This window comes from Arachis ipaensis, chromosome B2, assembly GCF_059453495.1.
Source record: "Arachis ipaensis isolate K30076 ecotype BB chromosome B2, ASM5945349v1, whole genome shotgun sequence".
Lineage (NCBI taxonomy): Eukaryota > Viridiplantae > Streptophyta > Magnoliopsida > Fabales > Fabaceae > Arachis > Arachis ipaensis.
The window spans coordinates 57786019-57803106 of record NC_142437.1 but is presented as its reverse complement, the minus strand read 5'-3'; the positions used below and the strand labels follow the sequence as shown (position 1 = coordinate 57803106).

At 36.4% G+C, this 17088-nt stretch overlaps 1 pseudogene; it reads right to left on the bottom strand.

The window, feature by feature from the left end:
- Positions 1-6098: 6098 nt before the first annotated feature.
- Positions 6099-6511, bottom strand: LOC148573997 (uncharacterized; annotated as a pseudogene).
- Between the last annotated feature and the right edge of the window lie 10577 nt (positions 6512-17088).

The following is a 17088-nucleotide window of genomic DNA, read 5'->3' as shown; positions in this document are numbered from 1 at the left end:
TGCCAAAAAGCGTATAAATTATCCGCTCATCAGCATCTTCAAGAGAAGCCTTAGTGGCACGGACAGTAGACTCTTTAATAACCCGAGACAAGGCAGCACTAAGATTAGCCATCCGGATACTATTGCTTGATATAAAGTCGAGGTGGTGAAGGATTGACACATCATCAGTAGGATCCCTGCCATAAGGACCAATAAGTACTGAAGTGAAAGCCACACCATTAAAGTCTTTAGAATCCAAATCATAAGTCCCGACAGTCCTCAGCTTCTTAGGGGGATGACCAAATGATGTAGGGGAGGAGGCAGCACCAGAAGTCGCCAAGGGAGGCTTAGTAGGAACCATCCGAACTCGAGGGGTCGGGATGACCTTCCACGGACCCTGAGGGTCGGACTCCAGCTTCTTTGGAGGAACCTGGCTAGAACCCTCCCCTGACGCCTTGTTCTAAATATTTTGGACGGCTACTGTTTTCTTGGTCTTTCTAAGGAACTTCATCGAATCATAATGGGCCACTATCTCTGAAAAGGAGAAAAGGAAACCATAAAAATGGTCACACAACAGAGGAAGACAAAAAATTCATAACAATAAACAAAAAGACCGCCTTGTAAAGAAGTCGGCCACTACCTAGTTCGAAGCGAAGGAGGGTGGGATCTCCTAAAAAATTCTTCATGTCCAGATGAGGAGGCTCTCCCCAGTGCTCCTCCAAGACACCTACAAAGGCCCACGGGTACTTAAGAACTACAGGATCTTTCTGCCACCAAAGAGGGAAGGTCGGTTCATTGTTGTCATCAAGGAAAAAGGGGTGAACATCCTCAACAGCCTGAACTTTGAAATAAAAGTTCTTAAAATCTCAGAAAGAATCATCAAACATAGAAAAATCCTTCTTCCCCTGTGTATCCTGAAAGGAGATCCAAGAAGCCTTTTTCTTGGCTGCTCTCGGTTTTGTCAACACAAACAAATAAAGGAAGAGGGAAAAGGAAGCTCAGACACCCAACTCTTGACACAACAACTAAAAGATCTTCATAAAAGCCCAAGAGTTCGGGTGAAGCTGTGAAGGGGGCCACATTACAGTTCCACAGGATTTTGGTCTCAAATGCAGTAAAAGGAAGGGTAATACCTAGATGGGTAAAGAAATAGTCATAGGCATAGAAGAAAGGACGTTTTGTCCGACGTAAGAGAGGAAAACTAACCCTCTCCTCAGGGTCGGGTGACACCAGCTCGTAGTTCTTCTCATCCTCCCTACTCCAACAAATCCTATGAATTCTCTTAAGCTTCTTACAATACTCCGGGTCAGCTACAGTAACACACATTAAGATTATGGAATCTAACTAGTTAGCCATACCACCAGGGACCTTTGTAGACATCTCGACAACATTCTTACAAGAAGACATAAGAAACTACACCTACAGCAAGAAAAATATAAAGTGTCACTACGAAACAACTCGGGCAGAATCAGAACCAAAACAGCAAAGTAAGCACACAGCAAAAGGAAAGGATGCCCCAGGGTCTGCAAGAAACAAAGAAGACCCCCACCAAAACCCAGGAATGTCCTTTGGAGGCAACAATGCAGATACAGAAAAGGAAAAACACGAGGAACCAAAACCCTAGACTCTTCACCAAAAGGAAAAAGCGTAAACCAAAAAACCTAAACGCCGACATTTTCACAAGAAAAGTGACAAGGGTAAAAAGATTTCAAAGAAACAAGGCACGCAATAAACACCAGAAGCCAACACAGAGGATAATCGCAGCTATCAGCAAACCAGAAAAATATAAAGGTACAAAGCAGAAGTACAAACCCGCAATGAGGAGAAGAGTGATAACAACAGATGCACAGCAAAAACACCAACGATCTACGAGCGCCTCTCAAAAGCTCCGAAGAAGAAGGAAGCTTGGGGCAAAAACAAAAGAGCCAGACGAAAAAAGTTTTTTCCTAGAGAAATAAGAAGCAGGAAAGCAGAAGAAAAAAGAAAACTAAAAGAGCAAAAACCCCTTCTCTGATTTCAAACAAAGTTTAAAGAGGGAAAAGAGAAGGAAAAACGAAATAAAAGCCCAATCAATAGGCTTTAAAATGCTCGCATACTCCCAAGAAACTAACATCCTCGAGAGCAAGGCCGAAACTAAAAGAAGCAAAGGCAGAAATACCTCGCGTTTCGAAAAGCATTAAAAACACAAAAACATGCACGAAGAAGAAAAAGCCAGAAGTGACCAAGTAAAATTCTTGAGCACGAATCCCTCAAAAGAGGTCGAAGTATTGAAAGCACGTCCTCATGGGAAGATCGAAGCTCAAGCAGGGGCACTGTTCATACCCCGGTCCGAGCAATAAGGTTCGGGGTGGGCTAAGACAATCCGGCCGACCTCTTACTGGGTTAGTCGACCACCGACCTCTCTACAAAGAGGTCGGACAAACCGCCACAGAAGACCCAAGAAAGACCCAAGGAGGCCCAGAAAAGAAGAGTCACCACTCGCTAGAAGGCGGCTGACCAAAAAGATAATGATCTCACACGCAAAAGATAAGATAAGATAACAAACTTATCTCAAAGGAAGGTCACAAAACACTACTATAAATACACTGGAGCTGTAACGACCCAACTTCCAGAATGTCATGATCGTACCGAAAGTAAGGCGTTACTAACTTGCTTTCCTTTATTAACTATTTACTATTGAGCCTTTAGTTCGATATCGCATTTCTATTTTATAGAAAATTCCAGAAAAATTTTGTTTTTGTTTATCAAAATTATATATCAAACATTTCAAAGTAATAGTAATCACATAATTATTAATAATAATATCTGTCATACAAAAGATTTCAAATAAAACTTAGATATAAATCCTACCCCTCTGTATAAAATAAAAATCTTAAGCAATAAGGGCGAGGGAACTCTATGAAAGCAAATTAACTCACACTTAACTCATAAATAAATTCTATAATCGCCCGCAGCTTCAAACTGTGTCTTCGAACCTGTGTCACTGAAAGGGTGGAAGATTTTGGGGTGAGAACAAACCACACGTTCTCAGTAGGGAATGGGAATGCCGTAAAAGTAATGATTAACATCCAAATAATTAACTCAAGTTTCCAATGTAGTTTTCTTTATCAAACCTTTTCAAAAATTTCTTAAGACTTACTTAAAACCGTTTAAATCCCTTTCTTTAAATCATATTACTTAAATAAAGTCTCAATCGCATTAGCAATTCTTCAGCTACAAATAGCATTCCTCAACTATCACAATAACTAAGTAAATCAGCAACATAAATAATATACCCAAACCTCACTTCACAAATACCATTCCTTAATACTTTACTAAGTTCAAAGCATCGACAAAAATATCTAATCAAACACACAAGCAACTCACCAAGACAAGCAGCACAATAACAAAGAAACAAGAAAAGCAACACAATCAAATGCATATGCACAAGCAATATGATGCATGTCTGTCCTATGTAGGCCATGAGCTCACGTGTCGGTTTACACCCTACAGCACGACATTACCTAGGAACAAGTCCCAGATATGGCTTCCCTTTGTGTCCTTAGGACATCTGTGTCGGTGGTTAGAATACCACTCCTTCGTGACTACCATCAGTCGGCGCAAAGCCCGACCCCATAATATACGCACAAGGGGAAACAGTGATCCTCAGTTCGTGGGCGTCCCCGAGATCAATTCACAAACAAAACAATGATTCTCAGTTCGTGGGTTTCCTCGAGATCAACTTATAACAACAAACATGATCCTCAATTCGTGGGTTATACCCGAGATCAATACACAACAATACAATGATCCTCAGTTCGTGGGTTATACCCGAGATCAACGTAAACAGTTAGTGGGTTATTCCCGTAATCAATGATTATCAGTTCATGGGTTTTTTCCGCATATAAAACAAATAACAATTTATAGGTTTCCCCGAGATCAATGATCATTCAGTTCGTGGGTACTTCCCGAATTTAACAAATTATTAGTTTCACACTCTTGTTCAGTAACTCTTTATCATATTACTCTTTTCTCTTTTCTTTACTCTGCTCTGATTATTGTCTTCTCTTTGTCTCTTTATTCTGCTCTAATTATTCTCTTCTCTTTGTCCTTTTACATTTTTTTCCTTTAACCTTTTTCTTAATTTCCCTAAGGCATTCCCTTATAAAAATCCTAACCATTAAATCATTTCATAGTCTCTACTTTAGCAATCTTAATTCAAAACTAACTTTAGAACTATTTTTTTTTAGTTAACCCTCTCAAAAGACTTGAGTAAATCGTATATTTTAAATTCACTAAATGCGTTTTGAAATATAATCCTTTCATTAAAATTAATCAAATAAAACTCTTCCAAGTTTATTAATTTCCCAAAAACTCAAAAATCATCTCTCTCTTTACTATTCAAGTTCAAATATTATAAATTCATCAAACTTCTAAAAAGTAATCCTTTATTTCAAGCTTAAAACATAATTCTTTTCATATTGAATCAATCTCAAAACATAGTTTCTTTCTTAAATAATTTAATTTTGAAACATAATCCTTTCTTTGGTAAATCGAATTTAAAATAGAATAATTCTTTTCTTAACTAAATAAAACTCAAGTAACATAATTTTCCCAATTCAAATCTTCTAAAATAACTTATCAAATAAAACCTCAGATTTTTATAAAATTTCGACAGCACCTCCCCTAAAACTCAGACTTAACCACCCTTGCGGGTTCCCTCTTTCTCAACATCTTATCAAACCTTTCTCAATAATTATCATAGCAAATCAATCAGAAATTTAACAATCTGCAATAGTTAATAATTCAGCCATAATCCGCAACTTCCACATACTCCATCTATCCAACTTCAATTTGATCAATTCATAAATTATTTTAACCAAAGGACTAACAATTTTGCACTTTCCAAACACCCAAAACACATTATCACCTAACTTAACGAGAATCTTAGCAATATTGATGCCAAAACACATAGAATATGTATTATTTACATAATTCCAGTTCTCTTATAATATGTTCACCCAAAAATTCTCCTCCATATAGTTTCTAATTATCACAAGTTATCCTTATACTTTTAGAGTTACTGATTTTATCTCTAAATTCAGATTTCATAAAAAAGTCAATTTGATAATCAAGCTTCAATCTAAACAGTTCTAAGACTTAATTCTAATTAATCATGAACCAACATTAACAACTACCAAAACCAATTCCAACCAGTCACAAGTCAATTTCACAGCCAATCCGATACATCAGAGAACTAAAAACAACAACAAGCACTACTCTCAATTACCAGAATACAGCCACACAACTCAACTAATTTAGTATAATTACATAGAATCAGAACCTTTCAACAATTCCATCAAGATCAGAAAAACCAATATCAATTACAGCTTCAAATACTCACAACAAAGCCCAAAGACATTCACAGCAATAACCTGAATTCAATACTCCAATTAAAACACTAAAACATCATCAAACTTAATCCAAATTTCATAACCTCAAACCAAGCTTATTTCTATCAATTAGTCTCTCATAACAACAAAATCAATTACATTCACAGCAACAATCTAAACTCAATTCACCAATTATCCATACGATAGCTTTTCAATAATTAACTCGGCATATTTCAATTTAACTAAATTAATCATTATTCATAACATCATCTAAATTCAATCACAGCTTAGAATAATCATAACAACTAGCTAATTTCAAATGCATTTCAAGTCATTCATGTCAATTAAGAAATTCTTAACCATTGTTAACCATTTGCACTTATCCAAATAACTATGTAGACATTCTAAATTAAAAACGTTTAACTTTAAAAATAAATCCCCTACCTCAGAGTGTCGAAATCTATAGAAGTTGGGAATGCTGCACTCATCAACAACAACCCTAATAGCATCCATATCATCTCAAAGTAGTAGCAGCAACAGTTTGGCATCTCCGATCGATGGCAGCAACACTCTACCAGGTTCTGACATCCGTTCTGTTCCCTTACCAGCAACCATAGTGGTTTTTGGGCAGTTCTAGTAGCAATTTCTAGCACCCATTCAGCTCTCTTGGCGGCAACCACGATGATTCTGGGAAGCTCCAGTGATGATGGAAAGCCTCAGCATCAGCCAAACAGCGACGATAACGATTCAGAGTGGAGCCAGAGCAAGGCCAGACCAACAATGACAGTTCCAGCAGCGGCGGTGGTGTCTTCTCGGATTCCAAAAAATAGTGGCAGAAGCAGAACTGGCTAGCTTCTCCATTTGGTCCTCCAGCGATGATGTCCAGCGATGCAGCGGCTCGGCGACGGCGACGACTTCCATCGACGGTAGCGGCGGTGAAGAGACGTGGCTGCAGTGACAGAAGACTTCTCCTTCTTCCTCTGTTGCATCGTATCTCTCTCTCTCTCCCTCCTCAGATTCATGCTTGCTCTCTCTCCAGCGACGGCGGCTCCGACCATACCAGCAACGATGGCGACGGCGACGCACGGAACTCCTCCAGCGATGGCGACATTAGTGGCTTCAACAACTGTGACGTGACCCTCGGCGGCAGAACAGCCCATCGCGGTGTCCCTCTCTCACTCTTCTCTGGCACGCTTGACTTCTCTTCCTTCACGAACGGCGACAACAACGACGTGGACTACGGCGGCACGGTGCGACGGCAGCGGCGTCTTCCTTCTTTTTCATCGATGAGTGTGAAGCTGTGCATGTGTGTTGCGTTGATGAGAGGGTGGTGAGGCTGAGTACGCGTTGAGCTGAGGTGAGGGTGTGTGATGGGGGGTAACGGTGCTGACTTGGGGATTAGGGGTGAGTGTGTTACGCTGAAGAAGGGTGGGGTGCGGCTGAAGCAAACGGGGTTTAGGGTTAGGGTTCCTCAATTTGGGAAATTAGGGTTTTTGAGTTTGATTAGGGAATTAAGGTTAGAAATTAGGGATTTTATAAAGTAATATGGATAGATATGCATAGATATTTTGATAAAATTGGAGGGTAGAGTAATTTTAAAACCAAATATACTCTCTTAAAAATATTTAAGAACATTATTTATCAACATATTGCTAAGTTCAATTAATTATTTCTAGTTTAAATTATAAAATAAGCATATTAATCATATTTTTATAAAATATAGTTTAAAATCAATATTAATTATTCAAATTAAATGATATAGCTTTTTATTATTTTTCTATCACCGAAACTTTAATTTCAAATTATAAAATTACCACTTATAATAAAAACTGTATATAAATATTAATTAACTTAAACTTAAAGTATTTATAAAAATCAAACTAATCATTTCTAATAAATTAATCTCTAAGAGTACAAATTAATAAAATAGAACATAATTCATTCATAATAGAATTTATTTAAATTAAATTATACAATTCTTCTAATTTTTCAATTATCAAAATCATAATTTCAATTATACCAAATATCTAATAAAGATTATATAAAAATTCTAATTAATTTAAACTTCAATTATCATGAAACTCCATTTAATTACCTTTAGTAAAATAATTTTCTTAAAATAAAATTATCAACAAATATAATAAATGACAAATAATTAATCATTTGATTTTATAAAACTAGAGTTGTTACATTCTACCCACCTTAGAAAATTTTTCGCCCTCGAAAATTGCTAGAATAAAATAAGTTCAAACTGAAATCAAAGAAAGCAGAATATATGGACAGAAACATAGGCATTGTCAAGGATGAAAATTCAAAGAGTTACGTAAGAAATCAGATTCATAGGCAAGCAAAGGTATACAAGAATGACAAAGTATGGTTGGAAAACAATCAAATCACATTCTAAGGAAGAAATTCAAACCAGAGAATTCGAACGAAAACAATGAAGAAAGTGATAGCACGAGTTTGTGTAGTACGAATAAAGATTATACGTCAAAACAAGCTAACTTTATAAACTCTAATGCTCCTAAACCCCGTGAATCGCATTACCTATTACTTCTATTTTGTCTATGATAACCTGTTAGTGTTGCCATGTACATAAATCATTAGTATTAAGTTGGCCAGACCTAATACCTTGAAGAATGCAATGGTAAATTAACAGCGTTAATCATTAGATAGTCATGCATATAAAACTCAAACTCTTGTTATCAGAACAAGTCACAAAGCATGATAGACACCCAGAGTATGCAGTGAAGCATAGTCAGTCCATTTCCAAGGCTCTAACAGGAACGAACTGCTCTAATACCATTTGTAACGACCCAACTTCCAGAACGTCATGATCGTACCGAAAGTAAGGCGTTACTAACTTGCTTTCCTTTATTAACTATTTACTATTGAGCCTTTAGTTCGATATCGCATTTCTATTTTATAGAAAATTCCAGAAAAATTTTGTTTTTGTTTATCAAAATCATATATCAAACATTTCAAAGTAATAGTAATCACATAATTATTAATAATAATATCTGTCATACAAAAGATTTCAAATAAAACTCAGATACAAATCCTACCCCTCTGTATAAAATAAAAATCTTAAGCAATAAGGGCGAGGGAACTCTATGAAAGCAAATTAACTCACACTTAACTCATAAATAAATTCTATAATCGCCCGCAGCTTCAAACTGTGTCTTCGAACCTGTGTCACTGAAAGGGTGGAAGATTTTGGGGTGAGAACAAACCACACGTTCTCAGTAGGGAATGAGAATGCCATAAAAGTAATGATTAACATCCAAATAATTAACTCAAGTTTCCAATGTAGTTTTCTTTATCAAACCATTTCAAAAATTTCTTAAGACTTACTTAAAACCATTTAAATCCCTTTCTTTAAATCATATTACTTAAATAAAGTCTCAACCGCATTAGTAATTCTTCAGCTACAAATAGCATTCCTCAACCATCATAATAACTAAGTAAATCAGCAACATAAATAATATACCCAAACCTCACTTCACAAATACCATTCCTCAATACTTTACTAAGTTCAAAGCATCAACAAAAATATCTAATCAAACACACAAGCAACTCACCAAGACAAGCAGCACAATCACAAAGAAACAAGACAAGCAACACAATCAAATGCATATGCACAAACAATATGATGCATGTCTGTCCTAAGCAGGCCATGAGCTCACGTGTCGGTTTACACCCTGCAGCCCAACATTACCTAGGAACAAGTCCCAGATATGGCTTCCCTTTTTGTCCTTAGTGCATATGTGTCGGTGGTAAGAATACCACTCCTTCGTGGGAAACAGTGATCCACAGTTCGTGGGCGTCCCCGAGATCAACTTATAACAACAAACATGATCCTCAATTCGTGGGTTATACCCGAGATCAATACACAACAATACAATGATCCTCAGTTAGTGGGTTATACCCGAGATCAACATAAACAGTTAGTGGGTTATTCCCGTAATCAATGATTATCAGTTCATGGGTTTTTTCCGCATATAAAACAAATAACAATTTATAGGTTTCCCCCCCCCCCCCAAGATCAATGATCATTCAGTTCGTGGGTACTTCTCGAATTTAACCAATTATCAGTTTCACACTCTTGTTCAGTAACTCTTTATCATATTACTCTTTTCTCTTTTCTTTACTCTGCTCTGATTATTGTCTTCTCTTTGTCTCTTTATTCTGCTCTAATTGTTCTCTTCTCTTTGTCCTTTTACATTTTTTCCTTTAACCTTTTTCTTAATTTCCCTCAGGCATTCGCTTATAAAAATCCTAACCATTAAATCATTCCATAATCTCTACTTTAGCAATCTTAATTCAAAACAAACTTTAGAACTATTTTTTTTAGTTAACCCTCTTCAAAAGACTTGAGTAAATCATATATTTTAAATTCACTAAATGCGTTTTGAAATATAATCCTCTCATTAAAATTAATCAAATAAAACTCTTCCAAGTTTACTAATTTCCCAAAGACTCAAAAATCATCTCTCTCTTTAATATTCAAATTCAAATATTATAAATTCATCAAACTTCTAAAAAGTAATCCTTTATTTCAAGCTTAAAACATAATTCTTTTCATATTGAATCAATCTCAAAACATAGTTTCTTTCTTAAATAATTTAATTTTGAAACATAATCCTTTCTTTGGTAAATCGAATTTAAAATAGAATAATTCTTTTCTTAACTAAATAAAACTCAAGTAATATAATTTTCCTAATTCAAATCTTCTAAAATAACTCTTCAAATAAAACCTCAGATTTTTATAAAATTTCGACAGCACCTCCCCTAAAACTCAGACTTAACCACCCTTGCGGGTTCCCTCTTTCTCAACATCTCATCAAGCCTTTCTCAACAATTATCACATTCAATTTACTTTGCTTTCTTTTTGTGCCTTCCAAGTGTTTGATTAAATGCTTGGTTGGATTATAGTGTAGATTTTGTTCCTCTTGGCTATGGTAGAGTAATTAGTGACGCTTGAGTTATCTAATGCCTTTGTTGATTGATAATTAGAAGTTGCTAATTGATTTGGATACCACTAAAGATAGTCTTCCCGTGGGAGTTGGCTAGGACATGTGGAATTAAGTTGATTCATCCACTTGACTTTCCTCCATAGTTAGAGGTTAACTAAGTGGTAGTAATGGATAATTGTGGTCACAATTGAAGAGGATAACTAGGATAGGACTTCTAATTCTCACAACCTTGCCAAGAGCTTTTTAGTTTTTAGTTTATTTTCATTGCCATTTACTTTTCATGTCTCTTATTAAAAACCCCAAAGATACTTCATAACCAATAACAAGGACACTTTATTGCAATTCCTAGGGAGAATGACCCGAGGTTAAATACTTCGGTTTGATAAACCCCATTTTTAGGGTTTATCTTATGTTGAATTTAGAGGATTTTATCAACCTTTTCTCACATTTATCTAATGAAATAGCATGGTTTTATAACTTCTTCCTTAATTTTGCTTAAGAGTGAACACATGCTTTTTAGGATTTAGAATAGCTAAATTTAATTCAACTTGATTCCATTAGATGCCTTGATATGTTTGTTAAGTGATTTCAGATTTAAGAGGCAAAGATTGGATCAAGAAAATGAAGGAAAAGCATGTAAAAATGGAGAACTCATGAAGAAATGAAGGAATCGCAAAAGCTGTCAAGCCGACCTCTTCGCACTTAATCGACCATAACTTGAGCTACGGAGGTTTAAATGATGTGGTTCTAGTTGTGTTGGAAAGCTAACATCTGGGGTTTCGAAACGATATAAGATTTGCCATAGTTTCTACACGTATGGTGATGCGTACGTGCAATGTATGCGCACACGTCGTTGCTGCCATATGATCCACTTAACGCAAATTAGTGGCTAGCGAATTCTAAAGCCTTGTGGGCCCAATCCAACTCATTTCTAATGCTATTTAAGGCAAGGATTGAAGGGGGAATAGAGGGATTTACACACATCTAGTCATTAGTTTAGTTTTATTTTAGTTTTATCATGCTTTAGTTAGTTTCTAGAGAGAGAAGCTCTCTCTTTTCTCTAGAATTAGGAGTAGGTTAGATCTAGAGTAGAAATTCTTAGATCTAGATTAATTTCATGCTTTGATTTACTTTTCCTTTTGCAATTCTTCTTCTTCAAACTTTCCTCTCTCTAGTTTAGCATTTTATTCATGTAATTCTCTACTTTCATGTTGATGCACTTTTGTTCTTCTATTTCTCTTTAATGCAATTTATGATTCATGTTCCTTTATTGTTCATTTGATTTGTTGTTGTTTAATTCCTTACAATTGAGTAGTGTAGATTTACTTTCCTTGCTATTTTACTATGTTTTCCTTTTATACCTTCTAAGTGTTTGATAAAATTCTTAGTTAGATTTTAGAGTAGATTTTAGTGAACTTGGCTTGGGAAGGTAACTTAGAAACTCTTGAGTTACTAATGTCCAAATAATTGACGGTTAGGAGCCATTAACTCTAGATCTCACTAATTGATTTGGTGTAGAACTAGGACTTATGGACTTGGATTGACATAGCTCATTTGACTTTCCTTTATTAGTTAGAGGATGACTTAATGGGGTTGATCCTTGCCAATTCTCATGTTGTGGTTAGTGATTAGGATAGAGATCCTTGACCACCAAACCTTGCCAAGGCCTTTTTGATTATTTGAATTTTATTTCCATTTACTTTTCATGTCTCTTATCCAAAAACCCCAAAATACCTCCTAACCAATAACAAGACACTTCATTGTAATTCCTAGAGAGAACGACCCAAGGTTCAATACTTCGGTTTATAAATTTAGGGGTTTGTACTTGTGACAAACAAATTTTTGTATGAAAGAATTATTGTTCGTTTAGAAATTATATTGCAATGAGATTTTATTTGTAAAATTCTAAACCACACAAAATTCCAATCATCACCTAGCGTCCTGAATGAGCTTTTGGGCTTGCTGCCTGCTATATTCCTTGCGGATGAATCTTATTGCCTTATAATTTGTAAAATCTGCAAACCAGGGTATTGTCCGGATAGCGAACAGTTGCTCATCCGGAAAGGTTTCAGATACCTCAGTAGAGGGAGGAGATGTCCCTTCTACTGGTTCAATCCGAGACAAGTGGTCAGCCACTTGATTTTTTGACCCTTTTTTGTCTCTTGTAGGAGTAATACCCATCTTATTAGCATGGGCTTAGAGTCCTACTTGGTGAGCAAATATTTGAGAGCAGCATGGTCAGTGTAGAAAATGACCTTAGATGCTATTAGATAGGATCTGAACTTGTCAATGGCATAAACCACTGCAAGTAATTCTTTCTCTTTGGTGGTATAGTTCTTCTGTACGTCATTTAGAACACGGCTGGCATAATAGATGACATGCAGAAGCTTGTCATGCCTCTGCCCCAGGACTGCGCCAATGGTATGGTCACTAGCGTCACACATCTGCTCAAATGGTAAGTCTCAGTTGGGTGCTGAGATTACAGGCGTAGTGATAAGCTTAGCTTTCAGAGTCTCAAAGGCTTGCAGACACTCTTTGTCAAAGACGAATGGAGTGTCAGTAGTTAGTAAGTTGCACAGGGGTTGCGATTTTAGAAAAATCCTTTATAACCCTCCTGTAGAATCCTGTATGTCCCAAGAAACTTCTGATTCCTTTGACATTAGTGGGTGGTGGTAGTCACTCAATTACCTCCACCTTAGCTTGATCCACTTCTATTCCCTTATTCGAATCCGATGCCCAAGAACAATCCCTTCAGTCACCTTGAAGTGACACCAACTAAATGACACCAAACTTAAAAATTTTAAGATCAAAACAAGAGAAGAAACAATAACAACTTGAATACCAAGAAAGAACTCCAAGAACCAATTTGGAAATTCAAAGCAAATAAAGATCAACTAAAGGACACCAAACTTAAAAACTGACACAAGACTCAAACAAAAGACACTATTTTTGAAAACTTTTGGAAAAGAAAACAAGAAAGTTTGAAACTTTTACCAAGAAAAAGAACAAAAGACTCAAACAAAAAATAAAGATTGATAAAGAAAAGAAAAGGTTTTGAAAATTTTTTTATTTTTTTCGAAAAAGGGAAATAAAAGACTCAAACAAAATAGTAAAAGGTACCTAATCTAAGCAACAAGAAAATCCAGTTTTTTGTCAAATCTGAAAAATTCCCGGCAACAGCGCCAAAACCTTGGTGCACGAAATTGGCTCCGCAGAATTCGCATAGATAGACCGGCAAGTATACCGGGTCGTCCAAGTAATACCTAAGGTGAGTCAAGGTCGATCCCACGAGGATTCTTGGTTTGAGCAAGCAATGGACACCTTGTAAATCTTAGTTAGGTGGAATGAACAGATGATTGTTGTTGTAAATAAACGCATAAAATAAAATAAAGATAGAAATACCAGATTCATTGTGAAATAGTAATGGATGATTAGTTAAGGCTTCGGAGATGCTTTGTCTTTCCAGATTAACTTTTCTTACTGTCTTCTTGAATAACTTCTTGATTCCTTCAACGGCAGCCGTAAGTGATTAACTCATGTCCTCTCATTAAGTTAACCTCATCTACTGTAGTAGTCCAGCATGTTGAGATGACTCAAGTCCTCTCATCAAGCCATCTCTAGGTTTCTCACTGTAGCAGAAGATGAAGCTCTAAGCAATCCACTCCCATTCACGATCCTACTTAAGGTGCCACAGACAAGGCAGATCTTTCGGATCAGAAAGTGCTGCTTCTCTAACTCTAGCCTTAGCACCATAGAGACCTCATGCACCCATAGACAACGGGATTTCATGTCACGTATCCAAAGTTGCTCAGATGCTTTATTGGAATCCGCAATGCAAACTCTAGCTTTAGTTCAACGCTATCCGGGTCAGGAATCGCATGGAACCCATGTAGAACAAGGGTGATTGTCACGGGTCACCCTCAATTCATGAGATGAAGAACGAGAATGCATAAGAGAATAGAATCAGAATTGTATTGAAAATAGAACAATAATATTATTAATCCATGAAACTCAGCAGAGCTCCTAACCCTAACTTAGGAGGTTAGTGATTCATGCTGATAGAAGAATACAATGAAAACATAAAAGTGGGCAAGAGTCTTCTAACAAGGGTGAACTCTTGTTTATATACTAATCTAACGACTAAGTATTACAGAAATATAATATACTAGACTTAGGAGTGCGAAAATCCACTTCTGGGGGCCACTTGATGAGTGTTTGGGCTGAGCTTTGAGTGTCTCCACGAGCTAGGTCCCTTAGGGGTTTTGAACGCTGGCTAGGGACCACCTTTTGGGCGTTGGATGCTGGCTACCCGCTTTTGGGCATTGGACGCCATGAATGGGCTGGTGGCTGGCGTTGAACGCCAGTTTTTTGCCTTTATTTCCAATGAACAGTATAGACTATTATATATTTATGGAAAGCCCTGGATGTTAGCTTTCGATAGCCATTAAGAGCGTGCCATGTGGACTTTTGTAGCTCCAGAAAAGCTCCTTTGAGTGCACAGAGGTCAGATCCTAACAACATCTGTAGTGCTTTCTCTATCTTTGAATCAGACTTTTGCTCCAGCTCCTCAATTTCTGCCAGAAAATATCTAAAATTACATGAAAATACACAAACTCAAAGTAGAATCCAAAAATGTGAATCTTGCAGTAAAACCTATAAAAACTTAATAAAACTTAAACAAAACATAATGAAAACTATGTGAAAAGAATGTCAAAAAGTGTATAAAATATCCACTCATTAACAAACCACTTAGACAAAAAGAGCAAGGCTTTAGTCACCGAAATTCAGCTCTAACACCCACCAAGTTTTCAAATCAAGCTTACAATGGTTCCAAGGACTCCATATCGTGCATACGTACACACCTAACACATATATACATACATATACCCAAAAACTCAATATCCAATATACTCAAAATAAGAAATAGCTAAGGTTAAGGATCCTTACCATACCCACAGACCAAACAAACAAAATCCAACATATTTCGCAAGCTAAACCGAACCTAGAGTACGCAATTCAACAACATCTCAACATGGATATTCAAGATTTTTTAAATTTAAGAGGTATAGGAACTGGGATAATAGAGTGGCATCTCTATAAAATTGTTTTAGTAGATTCGTAGAGTTCGCTGCGGTGGTCGCGTGGCCGCAAACGGTGCAACGATCAGAGCTCGGATGGAGGAGATATGGTGGTTTGAATTAAGGTTATGGTTTGGAAGCTCTTCCTTTCCTCCCCTTCAATGTCACAGCGTGAATCTCTCCTTTTGGGGAAGAAGGAGACGCTGAGTCTCTAATTAATGAGACCTTGGTTGGGTCCGGTTCGGCCCGTTTGGCCCAATTTTGGGCCAAATTCTTTGAAATTAGTGTCAAAATTCTCATTTTAATGAGCTCTATCCTAATTTAATATAATATTCATATTAATAATTTCTTTTATTGAAATTTAATTTATTGACTAATTATTTGCTAATTTTATGAGGTTTACACTGAGGGTTATTCCTGATACAGTATTGGCCGAAATTGTTCTCTGATTGTACTTGCTTTGTAATGTGTAATGCTGGTAATTGATTCTATTTTGAGACTGAGTTTTGATGGTGACTTGGTTTGAGTTGGGCCGGAGGCCATATTGTGACTATTTATAATTTAGGTTGGATGTAACAACCCCGGTTTTTGAGTACGTGAGATCTTTTCTGAAAGTACGGATTTCTCCAAAAGATCAGTAAGGGGAGAACCTCTGCTATATCATCAAGCATTTCAATCCTTATTATCATTATGTCATCTTTAAGCTAGAACCTTTTTGAGGCATGCTCAATAACGCAATCACGAAGATCCTAGTTTTTCAACCGTATCAGTTAGGAGTTTTGATTCTGATTTTCGTAAATAGTCTCAGTTTGATGAACCGGACTCGATTCATGAGAGAAAATAGATAATAGGATAATACTATCATTATATTAGTATTAGAAGCTTCTTGAATGATATTATAAGGTTACCTGGTCAGTTTTAGTTAAAAACAGAAAATCGGTTTAACCGGGTTCACAGTTTACTGGTGCAGCTTAGCACCAGCACTCTTTGATGACTTTAGCAATGCTAAGGCCTCATCATACATATTCTATTCTCGTAATAAATATGTTACTAGTGTCATTTATGCTAGTAGCTCAGAAAATAATTTTTAGAGATGTTTTTACAAGTGTTCCAATACATCAAGTTTTAGTAGTTATACACCTGAGATATTTTAATATTATTTTAACCCACCTCCAAGCCAACCAATCACAACTCACCTTACACCCCCAATACCTCCAAGGCTGCCTCATTTGCTCATTGTGGCCGAAAATCATCAAGAGAAAAAGGAGAAAAAGTTCTTGGTTCATAAATCTTCAAAGCTTGATTCCTTCTAAACTAAAACTCAAATCAAAACTCCGATTACACCAAAATGATCCTCTCTTCTTTGTCTACACAATCATATGACTTATCAAGGCTGGATTCAAGGTGAGTTGGCTGCACCATCTCCCTTTTTCTTCGGTTTCAAGGAAACATGCTTAAACATGTGTTTTCTTGATGTTCTTCCTTATGAATCATGCTTAACTTGACTTGAGGGTCAATAAATGTTAATTTCCAACAAGTATAAGGTGAGATATCCCTTCCTAACGTGCTGTGAGTGATTTTGTTAGTTGAGGGTTTTTGGATTTAAAGTTGTTCTTGATGTGATTTAGGAGGAAAAAGTACTTAAGGACCACCTAAGGACATAACCGAATTTGGAGCAGCAAA